Raw genomic sequence first — 16,844 nt, forward strand, 5'->3', positions numbered from 1 at the left:
CAACAGCTCATTTCATTTCCACGACTCCCCCCAGCGCCTTGAGACCTTGAGAGGGTGAGTAGTTCGCGCTTTACAAATACAGATTTACATTTTCAACACTGTAACATAACATAGTAACTGTAACATAGTGGCTGCTGTTTGTGTAATTTAAAGATGAGCAGAGCAACAGTCTATTATTATTTCAATTTGAATTTAAAACAACTAATACATGCTACCGCCAAGCAATTCTTATAGCTTTGGGGACTTGAACAGTCTGAATTGTCACACTTATGGCAGTGTGATGGTTAGTAGTTGTGTAGATTTTGTCATTGGCAGTGGCAATGGGCGGTACAAGCTGTTGTGGCCCAAGAGAGGCCCTGACACTTATCTTTTTACAAATTAAGAACTGGACTGCAGGGCACACACTTCCCACTAAATACGTATTCCATGCTGGTCTGATGAATGTATTGCAGTGCTTATGTATAGGTAGGTGAGAAAAGGGCGAAGATAAAAATAGGACAAAAGTGACAAGGAGGAAGCATGGAAAAATACCTGCAAGAGTGAGGTAGAGGCAAAAAGCGAATGATGGTGGAAGAAAGAGAAATGAGGTGAGATTGTGACTAGACAACCTTGCTATTCATCAGTGCAGTCATCTGTCAGCTCCCAAAAACACTTTTGGGGCTGTGTTGTGATGGGCTTTGCTGAGCAGAGCACCTGTTTTATGTTCACACTAAAGGGTAACCAGGAGCATGGGACAAGGAACCGGGGCGAGCACGAGCCGCGACCCTCTCTAGTTATGTTATGTTATGTTATATTTGTCTTGTATAGCGCACGGCTACTCAGAGTGTCCCGGCGCTTTGATGCACACCTGTATCACAACATAACAGAAAGAAAAAAGCAGAAAAGAGGGAGGAAATCCAGACTAACCAAGAAAACTAATATCTAAGAAGTAAAAAACCAGGTTTTAAGGCCCTTCCTGAACGCCAGTAGATTTGGAGTACTGCGCAATGTCACTGGCAAAGTGTTCCAGAGCTGCGGAGCCAACAGTCTGAAAGATCGGCCTCCTATGCGTGCCCTTTTTATACGAGAACCCGCAGCAAGAAACAGAGACCCGGACCTCAGGGACCTTGCAGGATGGTAGAAAGCTAGCCTTTTTTGTAAATATTTTGCTCCTGAGGCATGAAGAGCTTTATGAGCCAAAGTCAGGGCTTTGAAAATTATCCGCTTCCGGATGGGGAGCCAATGAAGTGACTGCAGGAGGCCCGAGGTTCTAGCACGGCCAGATAATCCGAAAATGGCCCGTGCTGCCGAGTTCTGGACCACCTGCAGTCGTTGCAGCAGATACTCCGGCAGGCCGAGATAGAGAATGTTAGAATAATCCATTCTCAAACCGATTATCGCCTGCACCGTTATCTTCCTGTGATCCTCCGATAGTATGGGAAGAAACTTGCGTAGCATTCGGAGCAGACCGAAACAGGTGCCAGTAAGACCGATTATCTGGGATCGCAATGTCAAGCCATTATCGATCTTAATCCCCAGGTTCTTGGCCGCCTGGGAGGAACCTGCAGGAGGAAACATATTCTCCGGCCACCATTCCTGCCAATCTGGATCCGAGCTGCAGCCGAAGAAGAGTACCTCCAATTTATCCGAGTTGCACTTGAGGCTGTTGAGTTGGAACCAATTAAAAACAGCCCCAAGGCAACCCCGGATACTCTCTCCATCAAAATCCGTGCCTTTCCCGCACGTAAAGAAGAGCTGGGTGTCATCGGTGTAGGAAACGATCTGGGCCCGAAAGATTCCGCCAGAGGGGTCATAAAGATGTTAAAAAGAGTCTGGCTCAGCACTGAGCCCTGAGGGACTCCGACACCCAATGACGGCATCTCGGCGGAACTGGAGGAGGCCCAGACCGTTTGCCGACGGCCCGCCAAGAAAGATCGAAACCAGCTGAACACCGTCCCCCTCAGACCGATCTCATGAAGTCTAGCGAGGAGACCCTCGTGGGGGACGGTGTCAAAGGCCGCCGACAGATCGAGCATCACCAGCATCGCTTTGCCACCTGAATCCAGCACCTCCTTAATAGCCTCCGAAACTTCCAAAAGTGCTGTTTCGGTGCTTAAGTTGGTGCAGAAGCCGGATTGAGTGGGGTGCAATAGATCATGTGATTCCAGATAATCGGAGAGCACCTTGTGCGCATGCTTCTCGAGGATCTTGGCAAAGGCGGGCAAAAGCGAGATAGGCCTATAATTAGCCAATACTTCCCAGTCTAGTGGTGAATCTGTCTTCCTACCCCTTATCCCAAATTGAGGAACAAGTGCTCAACAAAGGCTTGGGCTTCGTCCCAACCAATCACCCAGATTTGTTCAAACTTCAACAGGACCTGGCTGTCTTTTTCCGCAACTTGAGATTGCAGGTGTTTTTTGGGGATCGGGACCAGATGGAGAAACACAAGGGCGATACACCATTCCGTCCACCATCGACTTTCACGCCACAATTAGCTACACTCCCCCCACAAATTGCAGCTTTTGAGGAAGCAGTGGTCCATGATCTAAAAACATCTAACCTTATACAATCCAGTCATTTCTCCAACCTCTCAAACAGCGAGAGAAAAGCACTCAAGGACTTGGGGAACAATAAGGAAATTATTCTGAAGCCCGCAGATAAGGGTGGTGCCACTGTAATTATGGATATAGAGGCCTACAGACAAGAATGTAGCCGGCTCCTAGCAGACCCAAGAACTTATCAGAAACTCAGAGTTGACCCTACGGAGGAGATCACGAGGGAAATCACTAGCATGGTGGAAGAGGCAAGAACCAATGACTGGATCACTGAGAAGCGGAGTTCCTTGTGAACAAACAACCTAGGACCCCCTACTTCTATTGTCTTCCGAAGATCCACAAAACGGCGAGACCCCCTCCCTGTAGACTGATTGTCCCCGGGATGGGGTCTTTGCTGGAGCCTCTCTCACAATTTTGCGATTTTTTTTCTTAAAACCAATGGTACAACGATTACCTACTTACCTGAGGGATACCCTGGACATTCTGAATCTGTTGAAGGATATACCATTCGATCCCAATAATGAGTTCTTGATAGGGCTCGATATCGAGGCCCTATATACGAACATTCCGCAGTTGGAAACACTCAGGGTACTGGAAACACTGCTTTTTGAAAGGGACTGGCCTTACGAAACTCCACAGGCATTCATCTTGCATTTGGCTGAGATAGGCCTTACCAAAAACTTTTTTGAGTTCGAAGGGGGGCTATATCTCCAAACCCATGGCACTTCCATGGGGAGTGTTTTTGCCCCTAGCCTAGCGGGACTTTATGTAGGGGCTTTTGAAGCAGTGACAGTGTTGAACACCAATGGACCCTGGGCTGGAAATCTGAGACTGTGGAGACGTTATATTGATGATGTCTTAGTGATCTGGAGGGGCGAAAGAACATCTGTTGACCAATTTCTGGATTGGCTCAATGCCCAGAATTCGTTCCTCCATTTCACTTCGACCATCACTAAGACCAATTTACCATTCTTGGACTTAGTCATTGAACCATGCGGCGGGTTCTTGAAAACAAAGGTATTTCACAAACCCACGAAGAAGAATGCTTTGTTAGCATTCGGGAGCTTCCATCCCCGCTCCCTACGGGAAAATTTGCCAGTGGGCCAATTTTTTCGAGTTCGCCGTAATTGTTCTGATAAAAATGACTTTATCGTGGAATCTGAAGTTCTTACTCAAAAACTTCAACAGAGAGGATATCCGACACGGATTAACAAAAAAGCTAGAAAAAAAGCATTGAATGCAAATCGTGATAATCTTCTCTCTAAAAATAAAATAACTCGACTCTACGGAAGCTAAGATCATCTGCAGAGAACACAAACTTCCGGATAGAGCTGAGGAAACAGAGAGCGGAACTCAAACGCACAAAATGGAACATAAAACAAGAGTCTGAAAACGAAACATGGGCAAAACTGCTATATACCAAAAGCAGTAATGGCGCACGCTTTTGGCAATCGGTGAATAGGATTCTGCGTCCAGAATATAAAGAACCAGGCTCGCACATCATGGAACAGACATGGATTAACCGTCTCTCCAGCCATTTCAACAACCACCTGGAACAGGCAGGAGCCCAAGAATCCAACAAAATAGAGCCCCACCACACAACGCCCTCGTAGGAGTCTCAGATTAAGGAGGAGCAAGGCCTACCCGAAAGTATCATGGTCGCATCAGCCTCTCAGCAAATAACACTAATATCAAAACAAATTCGCAAGGGCAGGAAAGAAGGCGCACCAGGTCCCAATGGCATACCGCCAGCTCTATTCAAGGAAAAGAGCATAGAATGGGCCACTATTATGCAACCGCTATTCTGGGAAGTTAGACTTCTAAATAAAATCCCAGAATCCTGGAGAGGGTCGACAATTGTCCCCATATATAAAAAGGCGATAAAAATGGATCCAAACAACTATCGTCTAGTAGCCCTTCTTGACAATGAGGCAAAATACTTTGCGGGTACCATCTTAGAGGAGATTGTTTCATGGGCGGACTCTAATGAGATTATACCATTGAACCAGACCGGCTTCCGGAAAAACACTGGAACATCTACAAATATTCTGGCCATCTCACTAATGATCGACGCAGCAAAAACACGGAAATTGCCACTGCACATGTGCTACATTGATTTCAGTGCAGCATTCGATAACATTGAGAGAGACAGACTCTGGAGGAAACTGGCACAATGGGGAATACCGCATTCCACGTTAAGTATGCTGAAGCTTCTCCATTCTGACACCTGGGTGCAGGTGAAGCTAGGAGACGGCACACATCTGTCATCTAAAGTCCGCACCACCAAAGGCCTTAAGCAAGGGTGTGTGCTTGCCCCAATATTGTTTAATTTGTATATGGCGGATCTACCAGGCATATTAAACACTTGCAATTCCCATTCCCCGAGGCTGGGAGGGAAACCCCTGAGCAACCTTCTGTACGCAGATGTCGTGCTACTGAGCCATACCCACATCGGCCTCAAGCAATTATTAATTCAAATGCATAGTTATGCCACGGAAAACAAACTAAAAATAAATTTGAGCAAAACTCGCACTATGTCAATGAACATACACAAAAAGCCGCAGAAGATTTGGACACTGGGCGGCCAAAATATTGAGTCGGCTTCGGACTATAAATACTTGGGAGTCATCTTCGACCAAGACGGTTCATTCTCACAGCAAAAGCTGGAAGCTAAAAGGAGAGCGTCTTCTATTGCCGCCACATTAAAAAGCATAGCTAACCAACTAATAGGACCAATTCTGACTCCTTACCTGAAAATCATCCAGGCTAAGCTACTACCTTCCATCTGCTACGGTAGTGAGGCTCTACGTGGGAGAGATGCCAAGAATCTGGACTTAATCCAGATAAAAGCCTACCGAACAATGTTTTCGCTCCCGTCCTATACATCGCCCGCCCAACTCAGGCTGGAATTTGGATTACAAAAACAAGCTCTTGCAAGACAGGGAGCTTATATCATCTGCTGCCACAAACTTCGTTCTGCTACTACTAATACTTTAAATGTGCTGTTATGGCAAGACATTCAAAGCGGGGACGTATCTCAGGCAAGATCTTATCTGAAGACAGCCTTGGGGGCTACCAAACTAACTGCGATCTGGGATATGCAACTCGGCCACAAAGCATTCAAAAAACTGGTTTGGAAAACTGTCAAAACTCTTTCACTACTAGAGGATAAAGTCATTTGCCAAAAGAAACCATGCATGGATGACCATAAACTCATATAAATCCCTGACACTACAACCATACTTCAGCCAGGGTTATCCCAAGACAATAAAACTGAAGTTTCTGAAATACAGACTAGGGGTCCTGCCTACTAGAGAGCATTTTCCACCATGGCTCAGGAGCAATGGCCACGATGCCTGCACCTTCTGCAATACAGAGAAGGGCGATATACTTCATATGACTTGCCTCTGCCAAGAGTTCAGGCCAGCACGCCAACTGTTCTTAAAGGACCAGCTTAAACAGATAGGAACTCGTACTAGAAGGCTTGTCTCAACCCTGCAAACACAAAACTGAACTGCAGGTATGTAAAGTTCCTTGCGCTAATTGAGCAGAAACTGCCAAAAACATTACACAGTAAACATAAAGACGCTAATTTGAACTCAATGATACCTGCTCCTACCTAAAAGTAATTCAGAAAAGGGGGTGGTGATGAACAGAGTGTCTGAATTAAGCAGACCACTCTTACCCAGTCCAAGGATCAGGGCTTTATCCATCACCGTTTTTTAGCTCACTGCACCATCCCAGCTCAGAACTTGGCTATATGCAAATTAGTCTGACCCTGGCCCAGTGCATCATGGGAACAGGGCAGACCAAACTACCAAGCCAATTCTTATACTGGGAAGGAAACAAGCTACCGGGGACCGGTTTCTGGCATTTCAGCCGTCTTCGGCCCGGCTTGCTTGAATCCTGATGGTGCAATGAGCTAGGGACTCACATCTGAGTATACCCTTCCACGCTTATGGTGGACAAAAATGATTCAGAAAAGGGGGTGGTGATGAACAGAGTGTCTGAATTAAGCAGACCACTCTTACCCAGTCCAAGGATCAGGGCTTAATCCATCACCGTTTTTTAGCTCACTGCACCATCCCAGCTCAGAACTTGGCTATATGCAAATTAGTCTGACCCTGGCCCAGTGCATCATGGGAACAGGGCAGACCAAAAATACCAAGCCAATTCTTATACTGGGAAGGAAACAAGCTACCGGGGACCGGTTTCTGGCATTTCAGCCATCTTCGGCCCGGCTTGCTTGAATCCTGATGGTGCAATGAGCTAGGGACTCACATCTGAGTATACCCTTCCACGCTTATGGTGGACAAAAATGATTCAGAAAAGGGGGTGGTGATGAACAGAGTGCTGAATTAAGCAGCTTGTTTCCTTCCCAGTATAAGAATTGGCTTGGTAGTTTAGTCTGCCCTGTTCCCATGATGCACTGGGCCAGGGACAGACTGATTTGCATATAGCCAGGTTCTGAGCTGGGATGGGGCAGTGAGATAAATAACGGTGATGGATCAAGCCCTGATCTTTGGACTGGGTAAGAGTGGTCTGCTTAATTCAGACACTCTGTTCATCACCACCCCCTTTTCTGAATCATTTTTGGCCACTATAGGTGTGGCAGGGTATACTCAGACATGAGTCCCTTTCTCACTGCTCCATCAGGATTCAAGCAAGCCGGGCCGAAGACGGCTGAAATGCCAGAAACCGGTCCCCAGTAGCTTGTCTCCTTTCTGGTGAAGAATTGGCTTGGTAGTTTAGTCTGCCCTGTTCCCATGATACACTGGGCCAGGGACAGACTGATTTGCATATAGCCAGGTTCTGAGCTGGGATGGGGCAGTGAGATAAATAACGGTGATGGATCAAGCCCTGATCTTTGGACTGGGTAAGAGTGGTCTGCTTAATTCAGACACTCTGTTCATCACCACCCCCTTTTCTGAATCACCTACCTAAAAGTAATGCATCTGGACATTAGATTGGGCTTTTACTGTTTGCTCTTTTAATGACGTTTTAAAGAAACAACTTCTTTTACGATATTTAATCTGTTTTTGTAAAATGTTTGCACTGGTTTTAATTAACTATGCATAATAAAAATTACCTTACCTTACCTTACCTCTCTAAAAACATGAGACCCCAGACTAAGAAACCGGTGTTTGTATCGACCTTTAACACTGCATCACACCAAATCAAATGTTTAGTTTTGAAAAACTGGAAGATACTAAACACGGGGGGCATGAACATAGACACCTCTCTTCTCCTTCAGACGTAGCCAGAACCTCAAAACCTCCTCATACATACTAGACCCAGGGACCTGGGGGTAACAAGAGTGATCACCACAATGGCAGGTTTACCAAGATTGATGGGACACACACGATGTGGTTCATGCAGAGTGTGCCACCTGACGAATAACACCACATCTTTAGATCTAGGACTTCACACCCCTTGGGAACAGAGATCCCATACAAATTGTAACTCCATGGGTGTGATATACTTGATAACCTGTCCTTTTCAGAAAAAGTATGTAGGGATGACAAGTAGGAGGGTGCGTGGATCACTGAAAATCGGAGTACGATACGGTGTGGTAAAACAAATACAAAACTTACAGCACATTTTGCAGAAACTGGACACAGCATAGAAGATCTGTGATGGACCGTGATAGAGAGGGTCCAACCTGGTAGACATCTAGCGGGTGACCAGAGGGTGTTACTCCAACGAGAACAGAGATGGGTGTACCGCCTCAAGTCACCTGGTGGGGTTAAATTATGACATCCCGTGGCAGTCTCTGGGTAGACACTAGTTACATCTATTGTAACTCCACACCTAGTTCTACAACTCCAATACCGATACTGTGTTTCCACACTAGCCCCCATAAAGCTTATCCTTATGGTATTCTTGGATAATATGAATTAAGCCCAAGTAACTATGATTCCATAATGTAGGCCTCTTACTAGGGGGGAGGTCTGGCTACTGTAACCATATCTGACACATGGGTTGTTTGGTGAGACCTAGAGTTTTGTGGCTTATGACTAATATCTTGACGTTGGAGCTACAGGGGTTTTAATGTTTACCTAGATGGGTTCCCCTAGTAATTCTACAGAGCAATATTCTTTTCCTCCACAATATCCAGGATTAAACGATCCATTTGAATGGTCTCATACCTTTATTGCCTGTTATGTGCCTCCATTTACTTTGGGTGGGGGAAAAAAACGTTCGCACCCCCGGGGGTCTGGGGACAGCTGAAATAACAGCTTTGACGTATTGCCCTTCTCCCTAGGACTTTATAATGCATATCGCTTGTTCTCTAATCTGGTTGAATCGACGTGGGCATGACGGGTGATGTGACGTTATACACCACGAGCCTATACTTCTGACTTCTTACACTGGAGGTGGGGGAGAATTCTCGCATACCCGGGGGACTGGGGAAGGCTGAAATAGCCGACTTGACTTAATTCTCTTTTCCACAGGGATTTTTTACGTGTAATTCCCACCTACCTAAGGCTTTATATTGTGCGTCGCTCGCTCTTTCATTTGGTATGATGGGTGATGTGACGCTATACACCATAAGCCTATACTTCAGATTTTACACACTGGAGGTGGGGGATAACTCTTGCACACCTGGGGGACTAGAGAAGGCTGAAATAGCCGACTTAACTTATTTCCCATTCTCACAGGGCTTTTTTAACGTGCGGCGCACGCATTTACATTTGGCAAATTCCATGGGGAATTGTTGGGTGATGCGACACTACACACTTCCTACTTACACTTGTGACTGCATATCGCACATCCCTCTTAGGCGTCTCTATTTCCATACTGCACGGAGACACCACGCGCGTAACGTTATGACGATACGACGTCAGTCACGTGGAGCGCGATGGACGTAACAGGTCAGGGGTCACTTTACCTTAAAAGACCGATGGGATACGGCGGAAATCACCTTTGCGGTGTTCTGTGACTCAGGCAGATGGGACAGGGCTAGCCCAGAGAACGGGAAGATGCTCGGACAAAGGGTGAAATCTTGGAACTTTTGGATACATTTAGCTGCTCCAACGGGCGGTTTGTGTATCGCGGTGGAGTTTCTGAAGGGAGATGCTCCTATCCAAGGTGCAGCTGCCTTACGCATTATTCTGTTTGCAGATTGTGTTCTTAGGGAGACCCTCCTGGCGGACACCTATTCGGGCTCGTGAAATTCATGAACTCTGTTAGTCTCACTATTACAAAGGGGTTACCAGCTTTCTTTGGGGCTAGTAGTAACTCGCATTTACTGATAGAGAGTTTTGGGTGTAACGGTGTGTGGGGGTTATGGAGGCACTCGGAGTGAGCGTGGGAGAACGCAGCGTGTTGCCTCTTTTTAAAAGCAGCATTAAGCGTTCCCATTGGTGAATGAAAGATTGCTGCCATATAATCCCGAGTGGTTGAAGTTTAAATCTTGGGTATGAGCACAGCAGATACATTGTTGCTGCCATAGTTGCACGAGTTAAATTTCAACACATCATGAGTAATACTGCCAAAAAAGACGTTGTAACTAAACGGGGGCTGGGAGAGTGAGTGATTGAAATAAAGTGGGTCTACATCAAACTCTATCTGCTCTTTTTCAGTAAATGTTTTCCCGCAGTACTGGGATCAGCCTCCACTCTTAAATTAGAAAGACTAGGGAGAGTACGGATACGGATGACCTACTCTACCCCGAGGGGCCTTTAACCGGATTACGGAAGGGCCAACAGTGGTACTGATTGCGACAGTCCTGACGAAGACCGGGGTGACCTTTTCAGGCGCATTTCCAGCGGTCGAAACATGTTGACTTAAGCAGTGGCAGGAGGGAATTCTTGAGGAACCTCATTTTCTCAATAAGACATCTCCCTTCATTTTCTTACTTTTAATCCTGGTAGGGGTACCTGATTGTGTTTAATAAAGTAATTCTTTCTATTGGCACCCTTAACCAGTTTTAATCACTTTCCTATACTGCACCTTTTTGTCGCACTATCAGTTCCAGTCACAGGGTGTTTTGCACACGCTTTTCACCTTATTTTGTGTTACTCATTGTACGTGTTGATATTATTTGGTTGTACGTCTTGTAGGGTGGAATTTATTATTTTTTCCCCCTCCCTAATGCTCCGCCCTGGATGTGGCTACACCAGGGCGTTTGTAGCAGGCCCTATGAGGAAGCATGTCACATACTTCGGTATGTGAGTGAGGGTAGTTTTTCAAAACTGAGATTTTTCTTGGTTATGTCTATTGTGCACTCTAAATACCCCTTTAGTGTGAACATTTGATCTGGCATGGGTGCTTGGGGTATTTGAGTTTAAACAAGTTAATAAGTTTATGTGCATGCAGTGTGTGAAGTGAATTCATTTAACCCAGTATTTCTCTGCGTTAGGGCTTGATTTTCAAACAGCACAGCTCGGAAAGAGGCCAACCTCACTGTTTCTGTCCTGTGCTGTCCGAGAATAGAGCAGTAGCTCGGAGAAATATCAGCTTAAATGAATACTGTTAACGCACTGCAGGCACATAAAAAAGACGCAGACTCTGCATCAGCAAAGTCCATCATGATATGGCCCTTGGCCTCTGCCCTTACTTGTTTTCCAAATTAAGCACTATGTCGTTTTCAAGCCGTAGCAGGAACTACCTTGATGTACTTCAGCCAACGACAAATAAACAATTTATAACTTGTTCTAAGCACTGTCAATAACAGTTGTACCTGTTACTCAATTTATGGTGCTTACTTTATCAGCCTATGGAGGATGAATGACTGAGTCGGGGTTTCGAACTCCATATCGCATTTGTCAGCAACAACCATTCTACGCACTAAGTCAACACTGAAATATATATATAATATAATTTTGAATATTGTATATTGTTAGGCGCATCGAGCTACATCGTTTAGTGAAGTAGCCATGTGTCGCACTAACTAACAATTCAATTGGCCTGGCAATCTGGTAGAGACTTCTATCCACAGATTCATTACCTTCGAAGTATCCCCAGATGTCAGACTGATCGGGAAATGTTTCTTAAGCAGTGATCCTGTGCACAGGTAGGTCAGGTCTTCAATGCCAAAAGTGATGAGTGCAGTGCCAATATAGGTGCCAAACAAGCCCACTGATGTCAGTTCTTTTTTAACGATCCTGTCAATGCAAATCTGGGAAGAGCTACCCCCAGTCCATTTTTGACTACCTTTTTTTGAAGTTTTTTCGAAGTGTTTTGAGGTTTTTTCTTCCTGGTGTGGCAGGATAGGTCATCCAAGAAGGCCGTCTTCAATCCCTGTGCTGGCTGTCACTGCTCAATGTCTGTGACTGATCCGCACCTGGGATGCCTCTTATGCCTCAAGCGCGACAACGACTCAAAGGCCGGCTCCAATTGCTGCGCCTTCCTTGAGGGAGCGATTCCTCAAGCTCCTTGCGGCTCAACATGCAACGCCATGACAATCCAAATCCTGGTCAAGAAGAAGGTCTCTGGAGCCGTTGCAGGATACGTGAAGCTTGTCGCACCTAGTCGTCAAATCATTTATGTGAATAATGGAACAAGAAATTGTTGAAGCGTGCATCAACGTCCTCTCGTCCATTGATCCACGAGAGGAAGGAGCGTCACACGAAGCCTGGCTTCACAGTTGAACCAGCGGCTAGGCCTCCTCTGTGCCTCCCCAAGTTTCCAGGAACCAGAGCTGCCCACTTCCAGTTGAGGGAGCTCAAGTAAATCGCCTCCTTCCTTATAGGATGCACACACAGCTTCCGACTGCCTCCCTTTACCTCCACTCCCAAAGACATCATAGGCGGCCTACCACAAGAATCAGCCCCACCCTGTTCAACATCTACATGACCCCCCACGCAGACGTTGTCAGATCTCACAGACTCAACATAATCTCCTATGCAGATGACAGTCTTTTTTTATTCTTAAGCATACTTTATTATTGACTGCGAATTGGACAACGGTATTAACAGGTTCATGCCATATGGACAGTCTTTTTTTTTCTTTTGGTTTACATCCCCCTTCCATTATACAGCAATCATAGCAATATCCCATGTGCGATACAAGAAAAATTGTTAAAAGATAAACAGAGCAGAGCCGGGGGCTACAGAAGTGGCCCCCGGCGAGGAGCGCCCACCTGCAATGTATGTCATGGTGTGGGGGGGGCGACAGAACCGCCCTAGTTCTCCTGTCCCTTCGCCCGATTTTGGCCCATGACGCCGAGATTCCCTCACGCTCACTGTAGGGGCGCCGCAGCCGCTCGGCCGAGGGGAGGGGTCATCCAACTCTCAAGGTTATGGCGCAATGGGACTGCCAGCAAGGTACTCCTCAGGGTAGGACAGGTACTTTTCCAGCCATCGTGGGGGCAGGTGTAGGATATCGTACAGGAGGATGTGCCTGGCCCGGGGCCTCCCAGACAGAGTTCAAGGGGGGGGGGGGGCAGTCTGCAATTCCTCCCTGGACGCTCCTCCTATGGGGACCGGGTGCCCAGCCCCACGCCCGGCGCACCACGTAAGGGGATAAGGTAGGGAAGGCCCGGGTCGCAGGGACCGGTACCCGGGGGGGCCCCTCTCAGAGAGCCCCGTCACTCACCACGACCAATGCGCAGGTTTCTCCCATGTATATCCAGGCGCACCCGCACTATACACTGCCAGGTTTGGCCGGTCCTCCAGAAGACATGGATCAGGCCATTTGTAAGGTGAAGGGACGAAGCCCGGGGTCGCTGCAAGCAACGTCGGGCGTTCAGGGCTCTCCGTCACCAGTTTTGCCATCAGCTATGCGGCCAGGAAGTTCAGACCTCACCAGGTCCCAGGTGGACTTAGATGCTGCGCTACGCTGCCAGCGCAGCTCCGGGCGCCCGCCGACCCTCGTAGCAGACTCTCTCAGGACCACGCAGCCATTCCGTCTGTTAGGCCATCCATACCCAAGGCCACAGACCCATGCAGCCCCTAGTCCGCCAGGACCAGCCCGGGGCGTACGTCATCCTCCGCCTCGCAGTAAACACCAGCAGGCCCAGGAAAGTAGTGCCCCAGCCATAGCGAAAGTCCCGGCCCCAGGGGAGGCACTGTAATCCCACACCAGCCTCCTACTGGGTTTCTGCGTCCTGGTTCACTCCCCCGTCGGTTCCCGCAGTGACCGCTACAGGCCCAGTGCAGACGGGCCTACCTGCAATGGCGGACGGTGCCTCAGACCGGGCCCCGACCCACGTCCGGGTCAGACGCCGCACAGGCACTCCAGCAGCTGCTCGGATCCTTCCTCTGTCAGCAGGGCAATCTCGGGCAGCAGACGTCCACAGCTCCGCCCGCACTCGCCCCAGTCAGCCCCCGTGAACAGCCACACGCCGGGAGCTCTGCACGCCGTTCCCTGAAGGTGGTTCCACAGGCTGCAGTCCCCGCCTCCGCCAGAGCTCCCAGATTCAGCCCATAGGAGTCAACTGCAGGCCTCACTCAGTCTCGCCAGCCTGGAACCGTCTCAAGGTACGGAACAACACCCCAAGGGATCTCGGGGGTGTCCACGCAGTTACCCGCACTCCCATCCAGGTGTAGGCGCAGCGAAATCCGCGCCAACAGGGTGTTTTTCCTCAGGAGGGTCCGGAGCTCTATCTGGCTGCAACCTCCATCTTGGCTCGCTAGCCACGCCGCCCTCCTATGCAGATGAGTCAACCGATCCACACACTCACCGGTGGCCTCTCCAACACCAAAACCAACTTCTGCAGTGCCATGACCAACGTAGCCAAATGGATGAGAGACAACTGCCTCCAACTCAACTCTGAAAAAGCTAAATTTCTGTTCTTCGTGAAAAACACCTCCTTTTGGGACCCCAGCTGGTGGCCTACTGAACTCAGACCTACACCCACACTGACGTACCATGCACCCTACCTCTGCATCATCCTCGATAGCCAACTGACAATGAAAACAAGTTAACGCAGTCGCCTTCTCCTGCTTTCACACACTGCATACTCTGCAGAATCTTCAGATGGATCCCAACCAACACCAGAAAGAATGTCATGCAGGCCTACATCACCACCTGCCTCGACTACGGCAATGCCCTCTATACCGGCAGCTTCACCCAGCTCCTCAAGACTCCAGGCCATTCAGAACGCTGCAGCCAGACTTATCCTGGACCTCTGCAAACGTACCCACATTGACCCCCCCACCAGAGAGACCTTCACTGACTCTCCATCCAAAGATGCCAGTTCAAGATCCTCCCGGACGCCTACAGAGCTTTTCACAATCTAGGACCTGCCTACAACAACCACCGACTGAACTTCCACCAATCCTCTAGACACCTGCATTCCTCTTCATTTGCACACACCACCTGCATCCGTCGCAGCCGCAGTTGTGGCCGCTCCTTCTTCTACATTGCTGCCAAGACCTGGAATGACCTTCCCTTCCCTCCAGCTACGTACAGTACTTTCACTGGCAGATTTCAGAAAGTACTCCTGCCAATTAGAAGACTTACGGTCTCCTCCTCCAGAGACACCTCCAAAAGTAACTCTCTTTTGTCTGAAGGAAGATCTCCCACTACTGATAATTTCTACTTCTCATGTCCATGGAAGTGCCTTCCCAGTGTGTTCTTGCGGTTAGAGTGTTTGCCTTTTATTGCAGTATTATCCATGTACTTGTGTTTGGTACCCTCTTGCAACTTGCACTCACCACTTTGCCCCTGTAACACACGGTTTGCTTCCTCTCACATGTTTTTTACCTTTGATACTTGCACAAGTGCCACTTTTGCCTACGTAATCGTTTGTTCTTGTGCTTGAGTGTGTAACATATATTGCAGTATTATTCCACAAATTATACTCTATTTTCTCTTGTAGCCTGCACACTTGTCACTTTTTCCTCCTGTGCACTTTTTACTACCTCATGTATTTTTGGTAGCCCACATTTTTACTACCTCATGTATTTTGTTTGCTCACAAGTGTCACAATTACCTTGTCTACCTCATGTATTTTTGGTTTCTCACAATTTTTACTACCTCATGTATTCTTGGTTGCTCACAATTATCACTTTACCGTATGTAACGTAATGTATGCCTCTGCAATCTGTTGCTCGTGTAATGTTCTCAGTTTGTATCTTTTCTGTTCCTATTGTGAAGCGCTCTGACACCTTCGGGTAAAGTCCGCGCTATATAAAATTGCATAAATAAATAAATAAATATAAGGGTAGAGGTGAACCGAGTAATAGTATAGTGTTTACTTTAAAGACTGAACATTTTCACTAAAATGAAGGCCAAGGGCTGATTGTATGAATCAAGTATATATCTGTATTGGGAGGGCATAAAAAGTGACCTTAGACTTTCAAATTACCCCACAAACATAACATTGAAGATTGAACCACAGCTGGCTTTGTTGGCCTCCCCATCCTTACGCAGGGTAATTTTTTGCAGTGGAATGTAGCAAGAAGGGGTTAATTTTGCAACTGCTAGCCCCTGTTGTGGAGGTTCCAGATTGCATAATGAGGTGCACTTTCGTGCCTAATTATGGGCATTTTCGGTATGATCATAATAGGCTGGTCCAAACGTGCCTGCTTTATATAATTCATATTCTCATGGGCTTTACTTATTTCTCAGTTTCACATATATGGTTTACTGGCTTTAGGACGCTGGTCTATTTGTCTAATTCTTCTAAATTTGTGTATATTTTTCCTGCGCACTAACCCATGTAGAACTATAGCCTATTTGTCAGGGGGCGGCTCCTCCATAATGGCGGAGGAGCGACGCCCCCCCTGCTAAAAGATGAAAAATAAAATGATAAACGCATTTTATTATCATTTTATTTTTGCCTGTCTCACAGCCGACGACGTGAGTCTTCGGCGGGGCCAGGCAATCCTGTGTGACATGCGTGGAACTTTTAAGTGCGCATGTCAGTTTGTCCGGCCGTCTTAGGCCGGGAAAACAGACATGCGCACTTGGGTTTCTCCAACCCAGCTGTGCTGCACAGCCGGGTTGGTGAAACGCCACAGGCTCCCAGGCACTGTCTGAGCAGCAAACCAGGCCGTGACCAGGTTTCTCTTGTGCTGGCAATAGTATTCCCAGGATTTACTAGTCCCAGCATGACAAGCGCCTGAATTGGCATCTGGGAGCCTGCGCAGTGTGCAGCCGGAGTCGAGGAGCGAGAGAGAGAAGCAAGGCAGTAGCCGTCGGACAGGCAGGTAAGTGGAATTTTAATAATTTCATTTTTGTTTTCCTCGCCCACCACTGAGCAATGCGAGCAGCCGCCACTGCGTATTTACCAACAGTTACAGGGTATAGCCAAGAGGAGCCCTGACGGGTTGATTTCTCGAATGATTACTTTGTTTTATTATTGTTGTAACTTCAATAACTACACTAACAAAATATAAACAGAAGGAAAAAAAATCA

The 16,844-nt window shown here is 47.4% G+C and overlaps 1 protein-coding gene across 1 annotated transcript in view; it reads left to right on the forward strand.

Annotated features, from left to right (window-relative positions):
• Positions 1-16,844, forward strand: part of MTHFD1L (methylenetetrahydrofolate dehydrogenase (NADP+ dependent) 1 like) — an 884,753-nt gene that overhangs the window by 866,776 nt on the left and 1,133 nt on the right. The window lies entirely within an intron of this gene.

This window comes from Lissotriton vulgaris, chromosome 6 (genome assembly GCF_964263255.1).
Source record: "Lissotriton vulgaris chromosome 6, aLisVul1.2, whole genome shotgun sequence".
Classification (NCBI taxonomy): domain Eukaryota; kingdom Metazoa; phylum Chordata; class Amphibia; order Caudata; family Salamandridae; genus Lissotriton; species Lissotriton vulgaris.